This window comes from Pinus tabuliformis, chromosome 1_1 (genome assembly GCF_031772625.1).
Source record: "Pinus tabuliformis cultivar Carrire ecotype Pingquan chromosome 1_1, CPIR1, whole genome shotgun sequence".
Lineage (NCBI taxonomy): Eukaryota > Viridiplantae > Streptophyta > Pinopsida > Pinales > Pinaceae > Pinus > Pinus tabuliformis.
The window spans coordinates 671,014,671-671,032,719 of record NC_142297.1 but is presented as its reverse complement, the minus strand read 5'-3'; positions in this window follow the sequence as shown (position 1 = coordinate 671,032,719).

Below are 18,049 nucleotides of genomic sequence, written 5' to 3'. Positions count from 1 at the left end.
TTGGGTTAATGAATAGGAAATCCAAAGGATATTTCGAGAAATTAGCAGAAACCATTACATCCTGTAAGGTCCCTTCAGGTTTGACTACTGATCTTTTGAAAATTTCTAATAAGGTTGAGGAGGGTTCCAAAGATGTAATGCCCAAAACCCTACAAGTTTCAGTAGTCAGAATATTAATGGTTGCTCCAAGATCTACTAATGTGTTCGAAAAGGTGTAGCCCTATATTTGAACGGTTACTATAGGCCATGGGTCTTTGTATCTAATCGACTCTTGTTTACCCAGAAGCAGGTCAAATAAATTTCCTACCACGTGCACTATTGGTGGATTTTTCAATTTCCTCCAAGGCTTCTTCCCGCATAATTCCTTAATTGTTTTTGCATAGATCAGGATGGCTTGTATGGCCTGGAGGAGCAGGATATTTATACACAAATTTTTTAATTCCCCTAATATATCAAAATCAAGATAGAAAGCAGGTTTAGCTATTGCTAGTCTTTTGTGGAAGGGGGAAGAAGAAATTATAATTTTATCTAAATTCTGCTGCTCAACTGTGTCTTCTCCTTGTTTTATTTCCGTAGCAACCATAATCAAAAGATTTATTTCAGGTTGTTTTTCATTTTCCTTATTTTCTTATGTGGAAATAATGTGCCCTGACCTCAGTCGAAGCTCATTACATTCTAATGGTTCTGTCTCATTATCCGAACTCTCAAGAATTTGTACATATTGGAATGGTCTATTGTTATTAGGATTTAGATTTGGTTGAGCTAGCAGTTGGGGGCGTACTGAAGGTTGATGGTTCTGAAATGGACTAGGTGTCACACGGAATGAGTCATTCTTGCAGACAAGATCGACCTCCCTAGTATCTTATGATATCTAGTGACAAGCAAGCCAATCAAAAACTATCTTTCTCTAAATATGCAATTTATAAACAAAGGCAAACAAGTGTTTTAGGCCTACCTTGGGTCCAATGCAAGTTTGTGGAAGCCTCGCTTCTTTGATTCGAATGAGCTCCCTTGTAGCGAATCTACAAACACAAACAAGCAAACAAATTAAATAGCACCTGAAAAGCCAATATCATAAAGCATACTTATCATGATGATCAAGGAATTCATGAAACAAATGACATAAGACAATTTATTGAGAAAAATGAATCTGATTGTATTAATTCAAATCAAAGAAGAACTTTACAACCTGTGCCTTGATCAGGGAAAATTTTAAGAACCCCCCCCTAAATTTATAAATATAATAAATGGGCGAATCTCCATGGTATATAGGAAAAATGGAAGGCGATTTTATCAATAATATAATATGTATATATAATTTTTTGGCGAATCTCTCACCAGACATGGCGAATATTTTACTCAATTATAAAATCTTGTAAGATCTTGGCGAGTCTTTCACTAAATAATAAAACTTTGTAAAGTCCTAGTGAATCTTAGCATAAGCTACATGCTGGTTTAAATCCCCCATTTAAATAGGCTACATTCTAGGTGAATACCATGGGTCAATACCATGTGCCATTTTCGTGAATACCATGGGTCAATACCATGTGCCATTTTTATTTTATTAGAATATTTTACTCAATTATAAAATCTTGTAAGATCTTGGCGAGTCTTTCACTAAATAATAAAACTTTGTAAAGTCCTAGTGAATCTTAGCATAGGCTACATGCTGGTTTAATTCCCCCATTTAAATAGGCTACATTCCAGGTGAATACCATGGGTCAATACCATGTGCCATTTTCGTGAATACCATGGGTCAATACCATGTGCCATTTTTATTTTTATTAATTCTAATATTAGGGTTAATAATGGTTTTTTGCATGGTATTAATAACAATCTAGTCCATGGTATTTGTCCCATAGTATTTTGGCCATAGGTTTCACCTAAATATAACCCATTTTTTGAGTGTTCGTAAATATAAGGTGACTTATGGAGTAAATATAAAAAAATGTTTTATTTGTTTACCATACCTCTCGTTTATTTATATTTTTATTAATTTACCATACCTCTTTTACAAATATGGTATTTGGCGTAGGATTCACTTAAATAAAACCTCTTTCTTGAGCCTTCATAAATAGAACGAGGGTTATGGACTAAATATAAAAAGAGGTTTTATTTATTTACGATACGTCTAGTTTATTTATATTTTTATTTATTTACCATACCTTTTGAGTAAGCATAAAAAGACGTTTTATTTATTTACCATACCTCCACTTTACTTATATTTTTATTTGTTTACACCCTTACATGTATATAAGGTGACTTATGGAGTAAATATAAAAAATGTTTTATTTATTTACCATACCTCTCATTTATTTATATTTTTATTAATTTACCATACCTCTTTTATAAATATGGTATTTGGCTCATAGGATTCACTTAAATAAAACCTATTCTTGAAAATGGGCGAATGGATTCACTTAAATAAAACCTATTCTTGAAAATGGGCGAATGGAAGGTTGTAAGTCCTAATTTCAAGGGCTAAATTTACCTTTTTTACCCTCTCCATTAAAATAAGGTGGGCTATTTGAGGTGATTTGTAAAAATGTACTATGATACAATATATTCGCCCACTAAAAATTTAAAACCCCTTAATTTCGCCAAAGGGCAAACATTCGCCGCTAAAATTATCCTTGGCCTTGATGCTGTATAAGCTCCTCCTAGGGTCCAACAAGAAGTCTCCTCTATTTTGACAAGTCTCACTCTCTTCCCAATGAAGCCAAAAGGTATGTGATCTCTCCTCTCAAGCTTAACTAGGAAGTCTCAATTCCACCAACATTTACCCTAAAAAATGTTCAGCTTCTAACCTCCCTAGCAACCAGCCCAATGCCTTAATTTATAGTGCAATGGAGGGAAGTTACTAGGTACTTCTTCAAAGGGATAAAGCCCTCCTTCAAAGGGATAGCTCCTCTCATCAAGGGATTAGCTCCTTCTCTTTTGGGATGCATGAACCACCTAAGAGCAAACCATCCACGTCAAAATTCCTTCTAGAATCATCTAGAATTAACCGAAAGTGAGTTTTTTAGAATAAACTTGCGCGTTTTTGACTTTCACAAGGGTCCGCACCCACTCCTTTAGGGACAGAGCGGGCAGGTCCGCAAGTAATGTGAAAAGGGGGTGCGGGACCGCAGGAAACAGTGAGAGAAAGTGCAGAACCAGAGCTTTGTTGATTTTTAATGTCTTTCTCTCATTTTCAAAGCTTGACATGAAGAGCTGAGGTCTGAGACTTGCTTAGGAGGACAGTATAAGTGATGATAGACCCATAGTAACTGAAAATAGTCATGGTGACAATATTTTTGTGTAACAGATTGCCCCCTAAAGTGCGAAGTCTGTAGTAGATGAGGATTTCATTTATCATCTAGGAAGAGTGAAGTACTTTATCATTTCGAGGATCATCTTGTGGAGAGCCTGGTTGGAACCTGTAAAAACATTCAATGCAAAATATATATATGAGATCATATCATCACTAAGGTAGGCATTCCCATACTCAGATCAAAACTGACTAGAAAACTAACTACTACTCTGATATAGGAATGATCTTGTAATACACCACAAGTATAGACACATGTAGACACAGTATGGATGCAGCCATCTGTTTATGAATAGTCCAAAATATAATGAATACAAAATTCCTCGCAGCCTGGATGGCGGAAACTAGATCCAGGGTCTTCATTTCTACTTCCCGAAACAGTACGATTCTATCCATGCGAATGAATGTGTTGAAGTCGAACATGGTAGAAACCACTTGATTACCAGTCAATGATGTAAACTGTTAACAAGTGTGAGAGAAACCACCAGTGATGTCAATGGCTCTCAAAGTACTCATTACAATCCATGAGATGTGAATAGATGTGTTGATGTTGAACATGTCACGAAATCCTTTGATCGAAGGTCAATGATGCAACCTATCGTCGAAGGCGAGAAACCTGCCATTGAGGCATGCAGATCCCAAGGTACTGACGATTTCTAGATCATCTTTCTAGATAATGAGCTGAAGTCGATATAAAGTGATCTGTCGTAGGCAAGCCCACAACACGAAATCATAGATCAAGTTTGAAGAAATTTAGTTGCAAGGACTGACTCAGGGATGGTCAAGATGGATGACAGATATTTTGCAGATGAATGGCTTATTTGCACTGACCTCTTGAACACATAACGACACCATAGATGGTTTGGTGACAATTGACCCAAAGTTAATACCCAGAAACCGGCTGAAGACTTTCAATGTGGTTTGATCAACTGCTAGGAAAAGGATTTCCCAACCCAGGTGAATAAAAGTGTCGTGTTCAAGAGTGGTTACAAAGTTGTTATAGACATTTTTGGGCACTATAACCCCAAGCATGAAATGTCCATAAGCCAAGGGCTCCTAAGTCCCTAAAAGTTTTGTTCTAACCCCTAAAGGAACAAGGTCAACAGATTACAGCTTCTCCCAGAAGTTCTCCATGAAAAACTGCTCAGAATTGGTCAAAACAGGATCATTTCAGCTGCTCCACAGGCCAGGTGCATTGCATCTCACCTAAATACACTGTGTGGGTGCATTTCATTTCAAAAATCCCTTCTATGGGGTGCAATGGGCAAGAAATGACAAATGACAGTGTCATTCCGCAAGGTGGAGAGGCAATGGAAGCTTCCAGAAACTTCTCCTGTGACACTTGCCTCTCTGAATTCGACCAAGGATGAGTAAGAGATCATCAATCTCCAAGTGGAAGAAATAACTATAAGAGGGAAGACACTAGTCAAATCATAAGATGACTCATCTCCATTACAGATATCTATATATGGATCCCTCATCCCAGAGATCCAGAGGCTGGAATTTTGCATATTGTAAGGAATTGCTGTTGGTTTCTTGAGACAAAGATCAGATTGTTGGGTGATCTAAGCTTTGTATGAGGTGAAGAGGGGCTTCCTTGCTGAGAGGTTGATGTTGGGTCAGAACAACTGGTTGTAACTCCTCTTGGCTTTTTCTTGTTTATCAATAAAAGCTATTCAAGTTTTCCTCCATACTCTTGTGTCATTTATGTTTGCTGCATTTGTATGGTCAATTTACATCTGATCCTAGATTGTTTATGATTATAGATCCATGTCTTTGTATAGTTCCATGCTACTGTGATCTTACAGGTACTCTGTGAAGTTGGGCGTGCAAGGGAACAAGTAGCGAAAGACTATCAAAGAAGAGAGGAATCGAACCAGGAGATTAGCGCAAGACAGAGGTTGGTCTTCTTTGTTCCTCTCTATCTATACTTCATAAAGGAAAAAAGAAAGTAGCTTTACTCTGTTTGTTTCTAAGGCAGCTGTCACACCTTAACGGGATAAGCAATTCTGAGTAGACACTTTTCCCTGTAACAAAATGGCGACTGCGCTGGGGATGAATTAGTTTGTTTGTTTATATTCCTTGTTGTCTATTTCGTAAACTTACAGGTAGCATTCGAACTGCATTTGCCATAGCAAATGCAAAGTAGATAAATGCTACTTCAGTCCATCTACGGGATCTGTTTATGATTTAAAAAACTGATTGACAAACTCTCTGATTGCCCTTGTGATAGCTCTTAGATCCTCCTTAGATCTACCCCTGATTGTTGAATTACTGATTACCTTTTGCTCGACCAAAACCCATGAACTAAACTACAAACTGTGACCCGGAACCCAAGCAAAGTCTTGTTTCTGGCCCAGCGCAGGTACTGTTCTGAGAATCTGAAATTCAGCGCACTTCCCGAGTGTAGAAGGTGCACTGCATTTCAAATTCCCTGTGTTACAGGTGCACTGATCAGGCTAGGCTTTGTGCAGTTTTGGTTTCTGTGATTCATTCTTTCCAGTTCTATTCCTAAATTTTGTTGCCTGTGATCAGTATATGTCTGTTTGAAACCCCTTTTCATTGCTGTTATTCTGCCTCCTTTGTACAAAAGAACTGTAAATGTTTTTGTGTGTTTGTTGAGTCATTTTCAGTTCTCGTTTGCAAAAGTAGCGTAATCGTACTATCGTCCTTTGATTTGAAGTTATCGTAAGTGTCGATTTCAATCATAGGAAAGAGTTAGATTGCTGTTGATGGTCGATTATCTTGTTACTATTGTTTTTGGTCTGAATTTGTAATTTTTCTAGTGTCAAAAACTAGTATTCATTTCAAAATCGTAAGGTGTTGTGATCGTCTCCATTTTTGATTTCGAAAAGAAACTTGTTGATATTTTTCGCTTGAAAAGAAATTCAGATTTGTGCATCAAATTTCTTCTTATCATTCATATACTAAGAAAGTCGAAAACAAATACATGCATGTGCATTTGCATTTAGACAGTTTGATTGGTTTGATTTAGGAAAGTGCGTTTAGAGTGTGCTCTTTTCTCTTTGTGAAAGGATTCTGTCTTTCTTTCCTTAGTAGCTAGGATTTTCATTGCACAAAGAAGATAAAAATATTGTTTATCATCTTAGATTGCATTTTAGGAATTACATCTACATCTCGCGGTGAACCTGAAAGGAAAACTTCATAAACAAGATCAACCATAAAATAAATTCAATGAATCTAACAATGCTTTGGAACTTAATGCACAACATTTAGAAGTCTAGGCTAGAGACATATTTCGGCATCGTTAAGCCTGGTAACTGTTGTTCTCACTGATGGTTGGGTGATTCCTCCACTTTGAGACGATAAGTGCCAGTACGGACTTGTGCTCCCACGTACCGTCGAGTATATTTTGGGAGACCATAATAGGCTTAATCCTTTATCCATAGGAAGCCATGTCTGTCGCCCTATCGATCGCAATGCACTGAACACAACATTTGGGAAGATTGACTGTCGTACCGTAAAAAGTATTCTGCAGTTTTGCAATTGGTTTGGTAATCCCTCTACCTAGATTTCCAGAGTAGTCCCTTTCGTTCCTTTTCAGACTCTTTAACAAAAAAGGTCCATCTGAGCACTTGTCACTTCAGGCTCATTAAAAATCGAAGGAGACTAGAGTCATCTTTTGTTTTTTCTCGACTCTTAAAAATTGAAAAACAAGTTGTGTCAAAGCGTCTAAAATTCATTTAATTCAGAAACATACTTCCCCTTTATTTTTAGTTGATCGAGTAATCCGCAATCGTGGAAGAAAGTCAATTGAAACCCCGTCGTTCGCGGAGGCTTACGAGTCAGCCGTCTTTGTCTCTGGAATCGAAGCTAGTACGGACAAAGCGAACTCGTTTAACCGGTTCCAAATCTCCTATTAAAGTTAGAACAAGTGTTCCAACAACATCAGAGACTCCGGTTACTCCAAACATTTCTGGAATCCCTGCCTCTACAGAAGAAGTTCAACAGCCACAGAAGGACAGTAGTACTGATCCTAATCTGAGGGTAAACACTTGTGTTACCGAACCAGTTCCATTTACAACCGGTTCAGAGAGTCTTGCTCCTCAAACATCTGTCGCTGCCGATTCCATACCTTCTTCGGCACCAGAAATATTCTACGGACCTGACGGTCTACCCCTTCCACCTGGTCTGATTTCCATAGAAGAGATTGTGGAAGATCCTCCAGCTAGTACTCCATCGCAATTTAGAGTCGGGATCACTCTGTATCCTTCTTCGTCAGAAGTTAGTCTACCGCTAGTGGAAGCTCCTGTAGAATCGCTAGGTAATCTTTTGGATAGACTAGAAATGTTTGAACAACCGTCAACATCCAGGACTGTGTCGTCTGACATAGCAACGACAGAACTCCCTGCTATCACTCCAACAATGTTCGCCGGTATACCATCTGTCCCAACTAGCTCTCAATCGCTAGAAGGATCCCACTCAGGGGCCATTTCGACAGTATGGTGTGTTCCTGCTTGTTCATCCGGAATAATATCTGGAAACTCTTATGTTGAGTCTCAACAAATTGATCCATTTGGAGGTCAATTTGGGCAGTCCGGCCCTCAAGGAAAAATCATTCCCTTGAGTTCTGGATTACCACCATATGGGGGGTAGTATGCCATTTCATTATCCCCTCCAGGAGGACAACCATACGGGAGTTCACAACAAAATTTGGGTTATGCTGGAATTACTTCGAGCGGTTGGGTACCGATACTACCTCAACAGCCAAGAGTTGTATATTCAATGCAACAATGCTTACCTATGTCAAGTATACCAACTACGCCAGCTATTGTGACAGTGTCGCAAGTTCAAGCGCTGCCTGTTGTATGCCAACCTCAGGTTTCTCAGGTTGTAATGCAACAGCCCCTTGACCCTGCGACTCAACCACAATCGCTGACTGGTGGAATGACACAGGTTCAGACGGGTACAATTACCCCCCATCTTGGTCAAACAGTTAGTATTGGGAAACAACACATGGCTTCACAACCATGGCTAGTACAATACCAACAACCGCAATTCAAACAAGTATACCAAGGTTCTGAGCAACAAATCTTTGCAAATAGTCGGCAGCCGTATATTCAAAACGGTCAAAATCAACCATTTTACAATGGTCACGCCCACCAACCTTACCAAAGTTACCAACATCAAATGCATTATGCCGGTATGCAAAGACCAACTGCTCAGGCAATCCCATCTTATCCTGGGTATGCTTCACCTAACCTGAATCAACAGTTACCCTTCGTGGAAACTTTAGAGTTACCTGATTTAAATTAGTTAACAAACGATCCAATCGCTTACGCCCCTTGGTGGCCAGCGATTCCGCATAAACTTCCATCAGATATTCCTAAATTTAATGGAAATCCAGGTGAAGATACGTCGAATCATGTGATGACCTTTCATCTGTGGTGTTCATGAAACACCCTAAACGATGATTCGATTAGGCTTCGCCTTTTTCAGAGGATGTTAACTGGTCCGGCAGCAAAATGGTATATCAAATTGCCTAGAGCTTCATTCGACTACTTCAGTACCCTAGCCACAACCTTTTTAACCCATTTTCAATTACCGATAAGGTACGAAATGGGAATGGAACTCCTTACCAACTTCAAACAAATGACGACCACTCACATATCTGATCATATACATGAGTGGCGACGTCGTCGTAGAATGGTAAAAACGTATGTTCTCGATCAACTCTTAGCTGAATGGTTTATCAAGTCATTACTACCTTCCATCACGGAAGATGTGGAAAAAGGGGGAGTCATCATAGAAGAGCAAGTTATCGCTCGTGCGCAATATTTGGACTTGATTTACACTCAGTCTGGCACACTCTACGATAAAATACCTGACGCCCCTAGACTGGAATTCTCAGTTCCTCCTCCTCCTAAATCAAACAATGACTCTCATGCCGGCGATGGCGTGATTGGCACAACAGACACGAAATCGACAAAGGCTACATCCAAAAAGGCCCGTAAGATTTCAGGTCAAAATGAAAAAGATGAACTTCTTGCCTCGGAAGTAAATGCCATATCGACAGATAAAGGCAAAGAAACCAAGCAACCAGGGGGCAAGAAGAAAGGCAAAGGGAAGAAGAAGAAACAGGAAGAATCATCTCCTGAAAAATCTTCTGCAAACCCTCCTGGAAATAGGAAACAAAAATTTCCATGCATGATATGCGATGAGGATCATCGGACACTAGATTGTCCACACAGAGCTGAGCTTAAAAAATTCTTCAAGAATTCAAAAACCTCTGCAGTGTTAACTGATCCATTTCCAAATCCAGGAACAAATCTGGTTGACAGTGGAAATGCTTCCCCGTCTCAAGTGCTAATGTTGTCGGTTTCAAAACAGCAAAATGATGCTTTGATATCGACGAGGAACAAATATTATGGGAATCCACAGCTGTCGAACAACAAGGATAAAGATCAACCTAGTAGTTCGACAACAACTTCGACAGAAGTTGCGCCGCCCATCATTCCTGAACTAACAATAAAACCGCCAAAGGGAGTAGTACACAAATCGACATTTAATCCTCGTGCTAGAGCAGCACAACATTATAATATAGTGGAAGATTTGGCCCAATCGCCATCCGCTATGTCGACTCTTGAAGTACTACAAAATTGCCCATCCCAAAAGCAGGCTTTATTATCGGCCATTGGTGGGATAGACCCAAAGGATTCCAATCTTGTATCCTTCAATCATAAAGGATACGATCCTCAATTACCAACTCAACTAGCTTTCCTTGTTCAAGTGAAAGCCCTCAACAAAACTGTTCATCGAACAATTATTGATGAGGGGGCATCTACATGTATTATGTCGATGAGTTGCTAGAAAACTTTAGGATCTCCAACCTTGTCGCGATCTTCGACGACATTAAAAGCATTTGACGGACGAACATATACCCCATATGGTATTCTAAGTAACTTGAAGGTTGAACTAGGAGGAAAAACAATAGAAATAGATGTTGAAGTAATCGATGGAAATCTCGATTACAACATCCTACTAAGAAGACCATGGATATATGCTATGGCTGCCGTTGTGTCGGCCTATTTTAGGAAGATTGCATTTCCCTTTCAAGGAGGGATTACAATCATCGATCAACAAAACTTCCTCCCCAATGGTTCTCAAGTTACGGGAAGCATTCCTATGATCCATGGAAGCCCCCATTCGCTTCAAAATATCGGAGTAGGCCTACTAAAAGACCCTGTATTAATGGGAAGTTTTTCCCTTCCACCTCCAATCAATTTGGTGGAAGTAGCGTCGGTAGGAACCTGCAATATGATATCTTCTAAAAAGATCTCAGAAGACGATATCGACATGGATCATGCGATGGTTTTGCCTCCAAGCCCAATGGAAATATTGTAGAAATCAATGTTCCTAGCCTGGGTGGCAAACCCAAATCAATGCTCATCGAGTGTTTGGATAGATAGGTCTAAGGAATATGGCACCCCTTCAGATCCTTGGTCGAGAGTGCATGACACCGATGAAGGAATTGTTCAATCAATGGTAATTGAAGGGGCACCATGGGATGATTGCCACCATTGTTCCCTTCTTCCGGATTGTGGAGAAGATACTCCTGATGACCTTTATCATCCTTCGGTTTTTGATTTTCTATCAAATACTGTAAAAACGGTGGATTCCGAGCGAAACTTGTCCAACATTGAAGAGACTATTGCCATAAATATCTCGACCAAAACAAATGTTGTAGAGAATATTTATGTTGGAAAATGTTGTTCTCCTTTAGAACTGGAAATATATAACGCTCTTTTTCGCGAATTCAGAGATTTCTTTGCTTGGTCATATAGTGAAATGCCAGGCATTGACTCAAGTATCATTGAACACGAAATTAAGATGTATCCAGATGTCAAACCGGTATGACAACGGCTACGGCAGGTGCACCCCAAGAAAGCCGCTGCCATTAAGGCAGAAGTTGAGAAACTTCTCCATGCTGGTTTCATTTACCCAGTTCCTCTAACCGATTGGGTATCAAATATTGTCCCTGTTATGAAAAAAAAAGGAACAATTAGAGTGTGCGTCAATTATAGGGATGTAAATCAAGCTTGTCCAAAAGACAACTACCCTACACCTTTCATCGACCAGATAATTGATGAATGCGCCGGATGCGAAATCTTTTCATTCATGGATGGATTCTCTGGGTATAATCAAATAAATATCCGCCCACAGGACCAGTGAAAGACTACATTTATTTGTCCATGGGGCACATTCACATATCGAAAATTACCCTTTGGTTTAAAGAACACAGGGGCGACGTTTCAGAGGGCAATGAATTATGCCTTCCATGACATCAAAAACATCATTCAACCATACCTCGACGACCTTCCAGCTCATTCGCGAAAGCGGACTGATCACCCGCAGCATTTAAGAGCGATATTTCTACGTTGCCGACACTACAAGATATGACTCAATCCACACAAATGTGTATTTTGCGTCAGTTCTGGTCGTTTACTTGGCTTTGTAGTCTCAAAGGACGAGATTCGTCTCGACCCATGTAAGGTTCAGGCAATCATAAATTTGCCTCCACCTTCGAATTTGCTTCAGATTCAGAAACTCCAAGGGAAAGCAAACTTTCTGAGGAGGTTCATTCCAAATTACGCCGAACTTGCTAAAGGTTATATGCATCTTTTGAAAAAGGAAGTACCCTTTGTCTCAGATAAGGTTACACAAGCTTCCATTGATGCTTTAAAAGAATCCCTAATGAAAGAATCATTAATGTACGCTCCTGATTATCAAAAAGAATTTAACCTGTATCTGGCTGCAGCGGATATGACCATCGCAATGGTTTTAGTTCAAGAAGATGACGGAATCGAACATCCTATATATTATTTAAGTAAGAACTTAAATGATACAGAAAGAAAATATTCTTATGTTGAAAAGCTAGTGCTCGCAGCTGTTCAAGCGATACAGAGATTTCGACACTATGTCCTCTTTCGAAAAACTACCATTCTGTCAGATTGCAACCCCATGACTTATATATTGTCGCGACAGTTGCTGGGGGGCAAATATTCAAAATGGATAGCAATCCTACAAGAGTTTGATCTGGAATTTGTAAAATCCAAGTCAAAGAAAGCTCTGGTTTTCACAGAATTATTATGCGATCTCCCATCGTCGTCCAACGATGAAACATCCGAAGAAACGATCGTGGACGAAAGCTTGTTTCTGATATCTTCAAGCAATCAATGGTATGGGGATATAATAATTTATCTCCTAACCCAAAAATATAGGCCAAATACCTCTCACTCCGAACAAAAACGTATTCGATACCAAGCAAAAGATTACATGATCGTCGGTGATACACTTTACCGTCGCGGTATCGATACAGTTTTGAGAAGGTGCCTCACGCATGAGGAGGCCGAAAAAGTCCTGAATGATTGCCATTCAGGCACGTGTGGGGGGCATCAATCCGGTTATGCTACAACGCAAAAAAAATATTACGAGCAGGATACTTCTGGCCAAAAATGTTTAAAGATTGCATAAACGCAGTCAGAAGTTGCCATGCTTGTCAAATTTTCGATAGCAAACTAGAAGACCACCCGCACCTCTGCAGCCAATAGTTGCTATCGGGCCATTCGCCAAATGGGGCATTGATTTCATGACATGTAACCCCACCTCGATCGGGGGGCATGGGTATATCATAGTCGCAGTTGACTGTTTTAGCAAATGGGCCGAGGCGATGCCTACATTAGATAATATTGGTGAAACAACTGCCCTCTTCTTTTTCAATCATGTAGTTGCCAGATTCGGCGTACCACAAGCTATAGTCACAGATCATGGATCGGATTTTCGCAATCACATGATGGTCGAATTAGCTGCCAAACTAGGGTTGTCTCACGACAGCTCTACTCCATACTATCCGCAAGCCAACAGACAAGTTGAAGCAATCAACAAGGTCCTGAAGCGCATGCTGCAAAGGATGATTGGAGTTCACAAAAGAAGATGGCACCTAATCCTGTACTCAGCTTTGTGGGCTTACCGAACATCGGTAAGGAATGCAACTGGGTTTACATCTTTCCAATTGGTATATGGCCTGGAAGCAGTCTTACCAATCCAGTGCGAAATCTCGTCCCTCAAACTCGCAATTGATCTCCTCCCCGGAACTTCAGAAGAAGAAGCTTGTTTCTTGGAACTAATCCAATTGGACGAAACCCATCGTGATGCCACTTTGGCTAACGAAGCCCATAAGAAACGAGTCAAAGCACAGTTCAACAAAAATGTCAAACCCCGTGTCTTCTCAGAAGGTTACTTGGTCTTGCTTTATGACCAAGAATCCGATAAATTGGGAGCTGGTAAATTTAAGTCTTTATGGACGGGCCCCTATATTGTTAAGCGAGTGTTAGCAAAAGGAGCTTACAAGTTAATGGATTATGACAGAATTCCACTGGCGCAACCTCGTAACGGGTTGTACCTCAAGTGTTACTATGCGTAATTCAGTATGGTAACCTGTATGCTTTTGTTATGTTTTTGTTTTCGCTAAATTATTTATTCTGGTCAAGTAATCCACTTTTTACATTTATTGCAGATGTCAAACCTATTAGAGTCATGCGTTGGATATGCCGACGGAGCGAGTCGTAGTTCGCAGAACCTATCTTCCGCGGCCTGGGCCATTTTTGATCCAAGCGGCGAGTTAGTAAGTTTCAGAGGGATATGTATTGGTCGATCAATGAATAACATCGTTGAATATAGCGCGTTGATAGAAATTCTCTCTGACGCCGTCACACATGGTATACGCTGACTGATTGTCAGGCTAGACTCACAACTCGTGATACTACAACTCACTAGTATCTACTCTGTCCGAAATCCAGCTATTTATCGCATGTTCCTAAGGGTTAAGATTTTGGAAAGGCAATTTGATTTTATTCAATATCAACATATTTCCAGAAACTTAAACACATTAACTGACTCATTGGAAAATTATGTGTTAGATAGACATTTGCAACATTTATAAAAAGAAGCATACCATCAATATTTGCATTTGGATCATATAACTTAACCAAAATAAAACTTCGAAAATCAAAAATATATAACTGTTTATGGTTTACACATAATGTTTTGTAACCAAGACAAAGTTGGTCAAATGACCAAAAAACTCAAAACGCTAGGGGGCACCCTAGTCTAATGATGCTCGTGATAGTAAGTCACAGCCTATGCGATCATACGTAAGAGCCGAGTCCATTGTCTTGGCACACCAGTGGTATGCCGCTACAACCTCAAGGGCAGCTCGTCAGTCCTCACATCTAGAATACCAAGAGTGAGGCCCTCAACCTACTCCTGTAATGCTGTAAGAGTCTCGGCCACATCGAGGTCGTGAAGGATAGCCCTTCCAACAGCCTCTCCTGCTGGGGCGGCAGCTGGCACTCTCAGGCGTACCACTGGCCGAACGGGACCAACATCTGCATGAACACATGAGTTTGATTAAGTCTTGATAGAATAAAGCATAAGGACATTATAAGAGAAAAACGATAAACAGGGATATGGTCAAAGAATTTACCAATGGCACCCCACTGTTCGCCAGCCGGCAGTACTAAATCTGGGTCACCCCGGAAGTCCATACCAGCGTATGGATACTCGGAATAAACCATCTCCTGATGATCAAGCCACCCGAATAAGGTATCAGAAAATGAAATCTGAGACTGACCAGCATGCCTAGACATATGGTCAACCCATATCTGCATACGTGGTTCAGTAGGTGAAGGTAAATCGAGTGAAATATACTGCGGCTGCATCAGTGGTATCTTTTCCAAGGCAAAGGCGGTCAAAATAGAACCATACCCAAAGTTCTTCAACCTACCACTCTTTACCTTGGTCAACTGTTCTTTCATCACAAGAAGTACTGCGTCGCACCAGTTGAACACCTTCGGTTGGAGGCATTCCAAGGCATACTGCATATAAGATCGGTTGGCTACATGAAGAGCCGCACCACCAGCCATCCTACCAAAAGTAAACATAATAGTCTGAGGGACCTATCAGTGACATCACAGATGATGATCTTGCCATCTTTACTCAGCTGATATCCCTCTCTGCAATACCGGTGAACATAATCTCTCACAGATTCACCTCCTCGGGACGAACGTGATAAAGAGATGGGGGCACCCCGCCTCGACAAGCCAGTAAAGAAATAGATGTCTACTACAGTCAAGGGGATGGATTTGCCCCTGATCTGAAACACCTGGTTGGTAGGATCCCAAGGATCGAGCAAATACTGTAGTAAGTTGATCTGTTGTCTCATGCTAGAAATGCGGAAAAACTTCAGCAAGCCACAGTTCCGCAGTGCGTTTACTGTAACCGGATCATGTAGGGCAAGCATGTCCTCTTCTTCATGCTCACGTTCTCGCCATGTAATAGTCATCTTACTCCAAAGATCTCTGAAAAACAAACAAGAGAAGAGTTAGATCCTGATTTTGGTAAGAAACAGGGAAAATTTCCATCAAAAACTGTGCATAAAATTATTTCTTTGCGCCCATCGCACTTGCAGTAGTGCTCTGGGTGCATTGCATGTCAGATGGCCAGTGGACAGGCCAACATCCAATGCACTTTTCGATACACAGAGGGTGCGCTGGAGGCATAATGAGTTTTTCAAACCCCAGAAGCTTAGAATGCAAAATGGAAAGCATGAAATGAAAGAGCTCAAGTTTAGCTCCTACCTGGTCCAGACGGCGCCGAGAATCATCCACAGAATCTCCCGAAATCAGCTGATGAAAATCAAAGGGGAAAAGCACCTCCAAAGCTCCAACAAACCAAAGTTCAAATGAAATGGTAAAATGAGAGGTAAAAACACTTTTTCATTACTTTTTACGTACTTCAAAATAAAATATTAGTGTTCTAACTCATTTTTCAAGCATATATTGTTCATTTCTGACTAGTTTGATGAAGCAATTGAAAATACAGTACAATCTTTGAAAGAACAAAGCTATTTATGGTAAAGTAAAAAACAGACCATTTAATCGAGCAGTTTTAGCGCAGACTTCATGCTCGTTAAAAAATAAACATAAGCAATGAGCACATGTTCCCCCAGAGTTTAAGCTCATTAAAAAATGAACCAATTTCCAGTAAATAACCATCGTGAATGTAATACTTCAGCTGTTAAAGCCTTGGTCATGTTTGCAACGTCACCTCCACTTTTGCATTGGCCGATCATTCACCTCCATTTGATTTTTTACCCATTTTGAGGAACAGCTGCGAAGAGTGATCTCACTAGCCATCCTTATAACACTGCCGTGATTGGAAAATTCCAAACCTTACCTGGAATCAGTTGCTACCGATTTTATCACTCGTTCCTCAAGAGACGAGTCTCCTTTAAGCTCTTTTCAATTGACTCGTAAAATATGAAAAGATTGCCGAGCCATTGGCCTCTCCAGCTCGTTAAAGGGACCGGAAGTGCTATCCCTCTAAATTTTAATCTTTTTGGACCTGAGGGATCATTACACAAAAAGATCAAGCGCTTGTTTTGTTTGGCTCGTTAAAAGTATCGAAAATTCATCCCTTCTGTATTGTTTTATACTTTTTCGGACTTAAGGGATTAGATGACGAAAAAAGAATTTTGGAGTTTCCTTTACGTTCCTTTTCAGACTCTCTAAAATTGAAAAGGACCGAGTTATCTTTGTCGTTAAACTCGTTAAAATTTTAATAGCGACAAACTTGTCTATAGACGAGAACGAGTTTCACTATCGCTAGGCTCGTTAAAACATAGCGATGGGTTTGCCCGAAGGGAAAATTATAGAACAAGAATATGTTATCCTCCTCAAGCTTGATAAAAATAAAGAGGTACTGGTCAGCAATGACTGGGGAAAAATTGGGAAGAAAACTTGAAGAAACTTTGTTGGTAGCAAGTCACTCTTGAACATGACACTTTGATTCCGCATCCAAGTCGGGTTGGGTTGTTTCATTCACTGGTCACATCACCATGGTCCCATCATACCATCCACATTCGGGGTTAATGCTACCAATCCATCACGTCAGTGTCACCGATATGTTCAAGAGAAGTCATTCAGAGAATTCACTTGTGTCTCACCCACTACAATACATTTATACTCCATTCTTTCATGACCGCCACCATGAACCTTATATCACCAGATCGTTTTCACCTCCATCAAAATCATTTGCTCCGTTCCGTGTCATTGATGTGGGATTCATTAAGGCCCTCCTGTGACGGATCACTTCTTGTCGACATCAGCTCATTATCCAAGAAGTTGATCTAGGAACACCCCATTCAATACTTTGAAGCTTGCATGCATCAATGGCAAGTTTCTCACTTCTGGCGACACGTTTACATCAATGACCTTCGACCGAAAGATTTTGCATGGTGTTCGACGCCAAGTCCTTTATTCACACCACGTGAATTGTACTGCAGTACCTTGAGGGTCATTATCATTATCAGTGATTCCTCTCGCACTTGTTAACAACTTATAGCATTGGCTGGTAATCAAGCGATGTCTTTCCATGTTCGACTTCAGAACATCTCTCACATGGATAGACTTGTACTTCGAGTGAAGGTCGAACGAGATTGAAGACCCCGGATCTAGTTTCATCCATCCGGGCTACGATATATATTCAGGAAAATAAAGACATCAAATGTACATCATTGCTGCACAGATAATCATCCAATCAAAGGGATGATGGCTCTATCAGAATCATCAGTCTACACTCAGACGATTGTGTGTCCTATGTACATGAAAATGAATTTATAAAGCTAAGCATGGGAATTCCTGCCTCATCTAGATCATG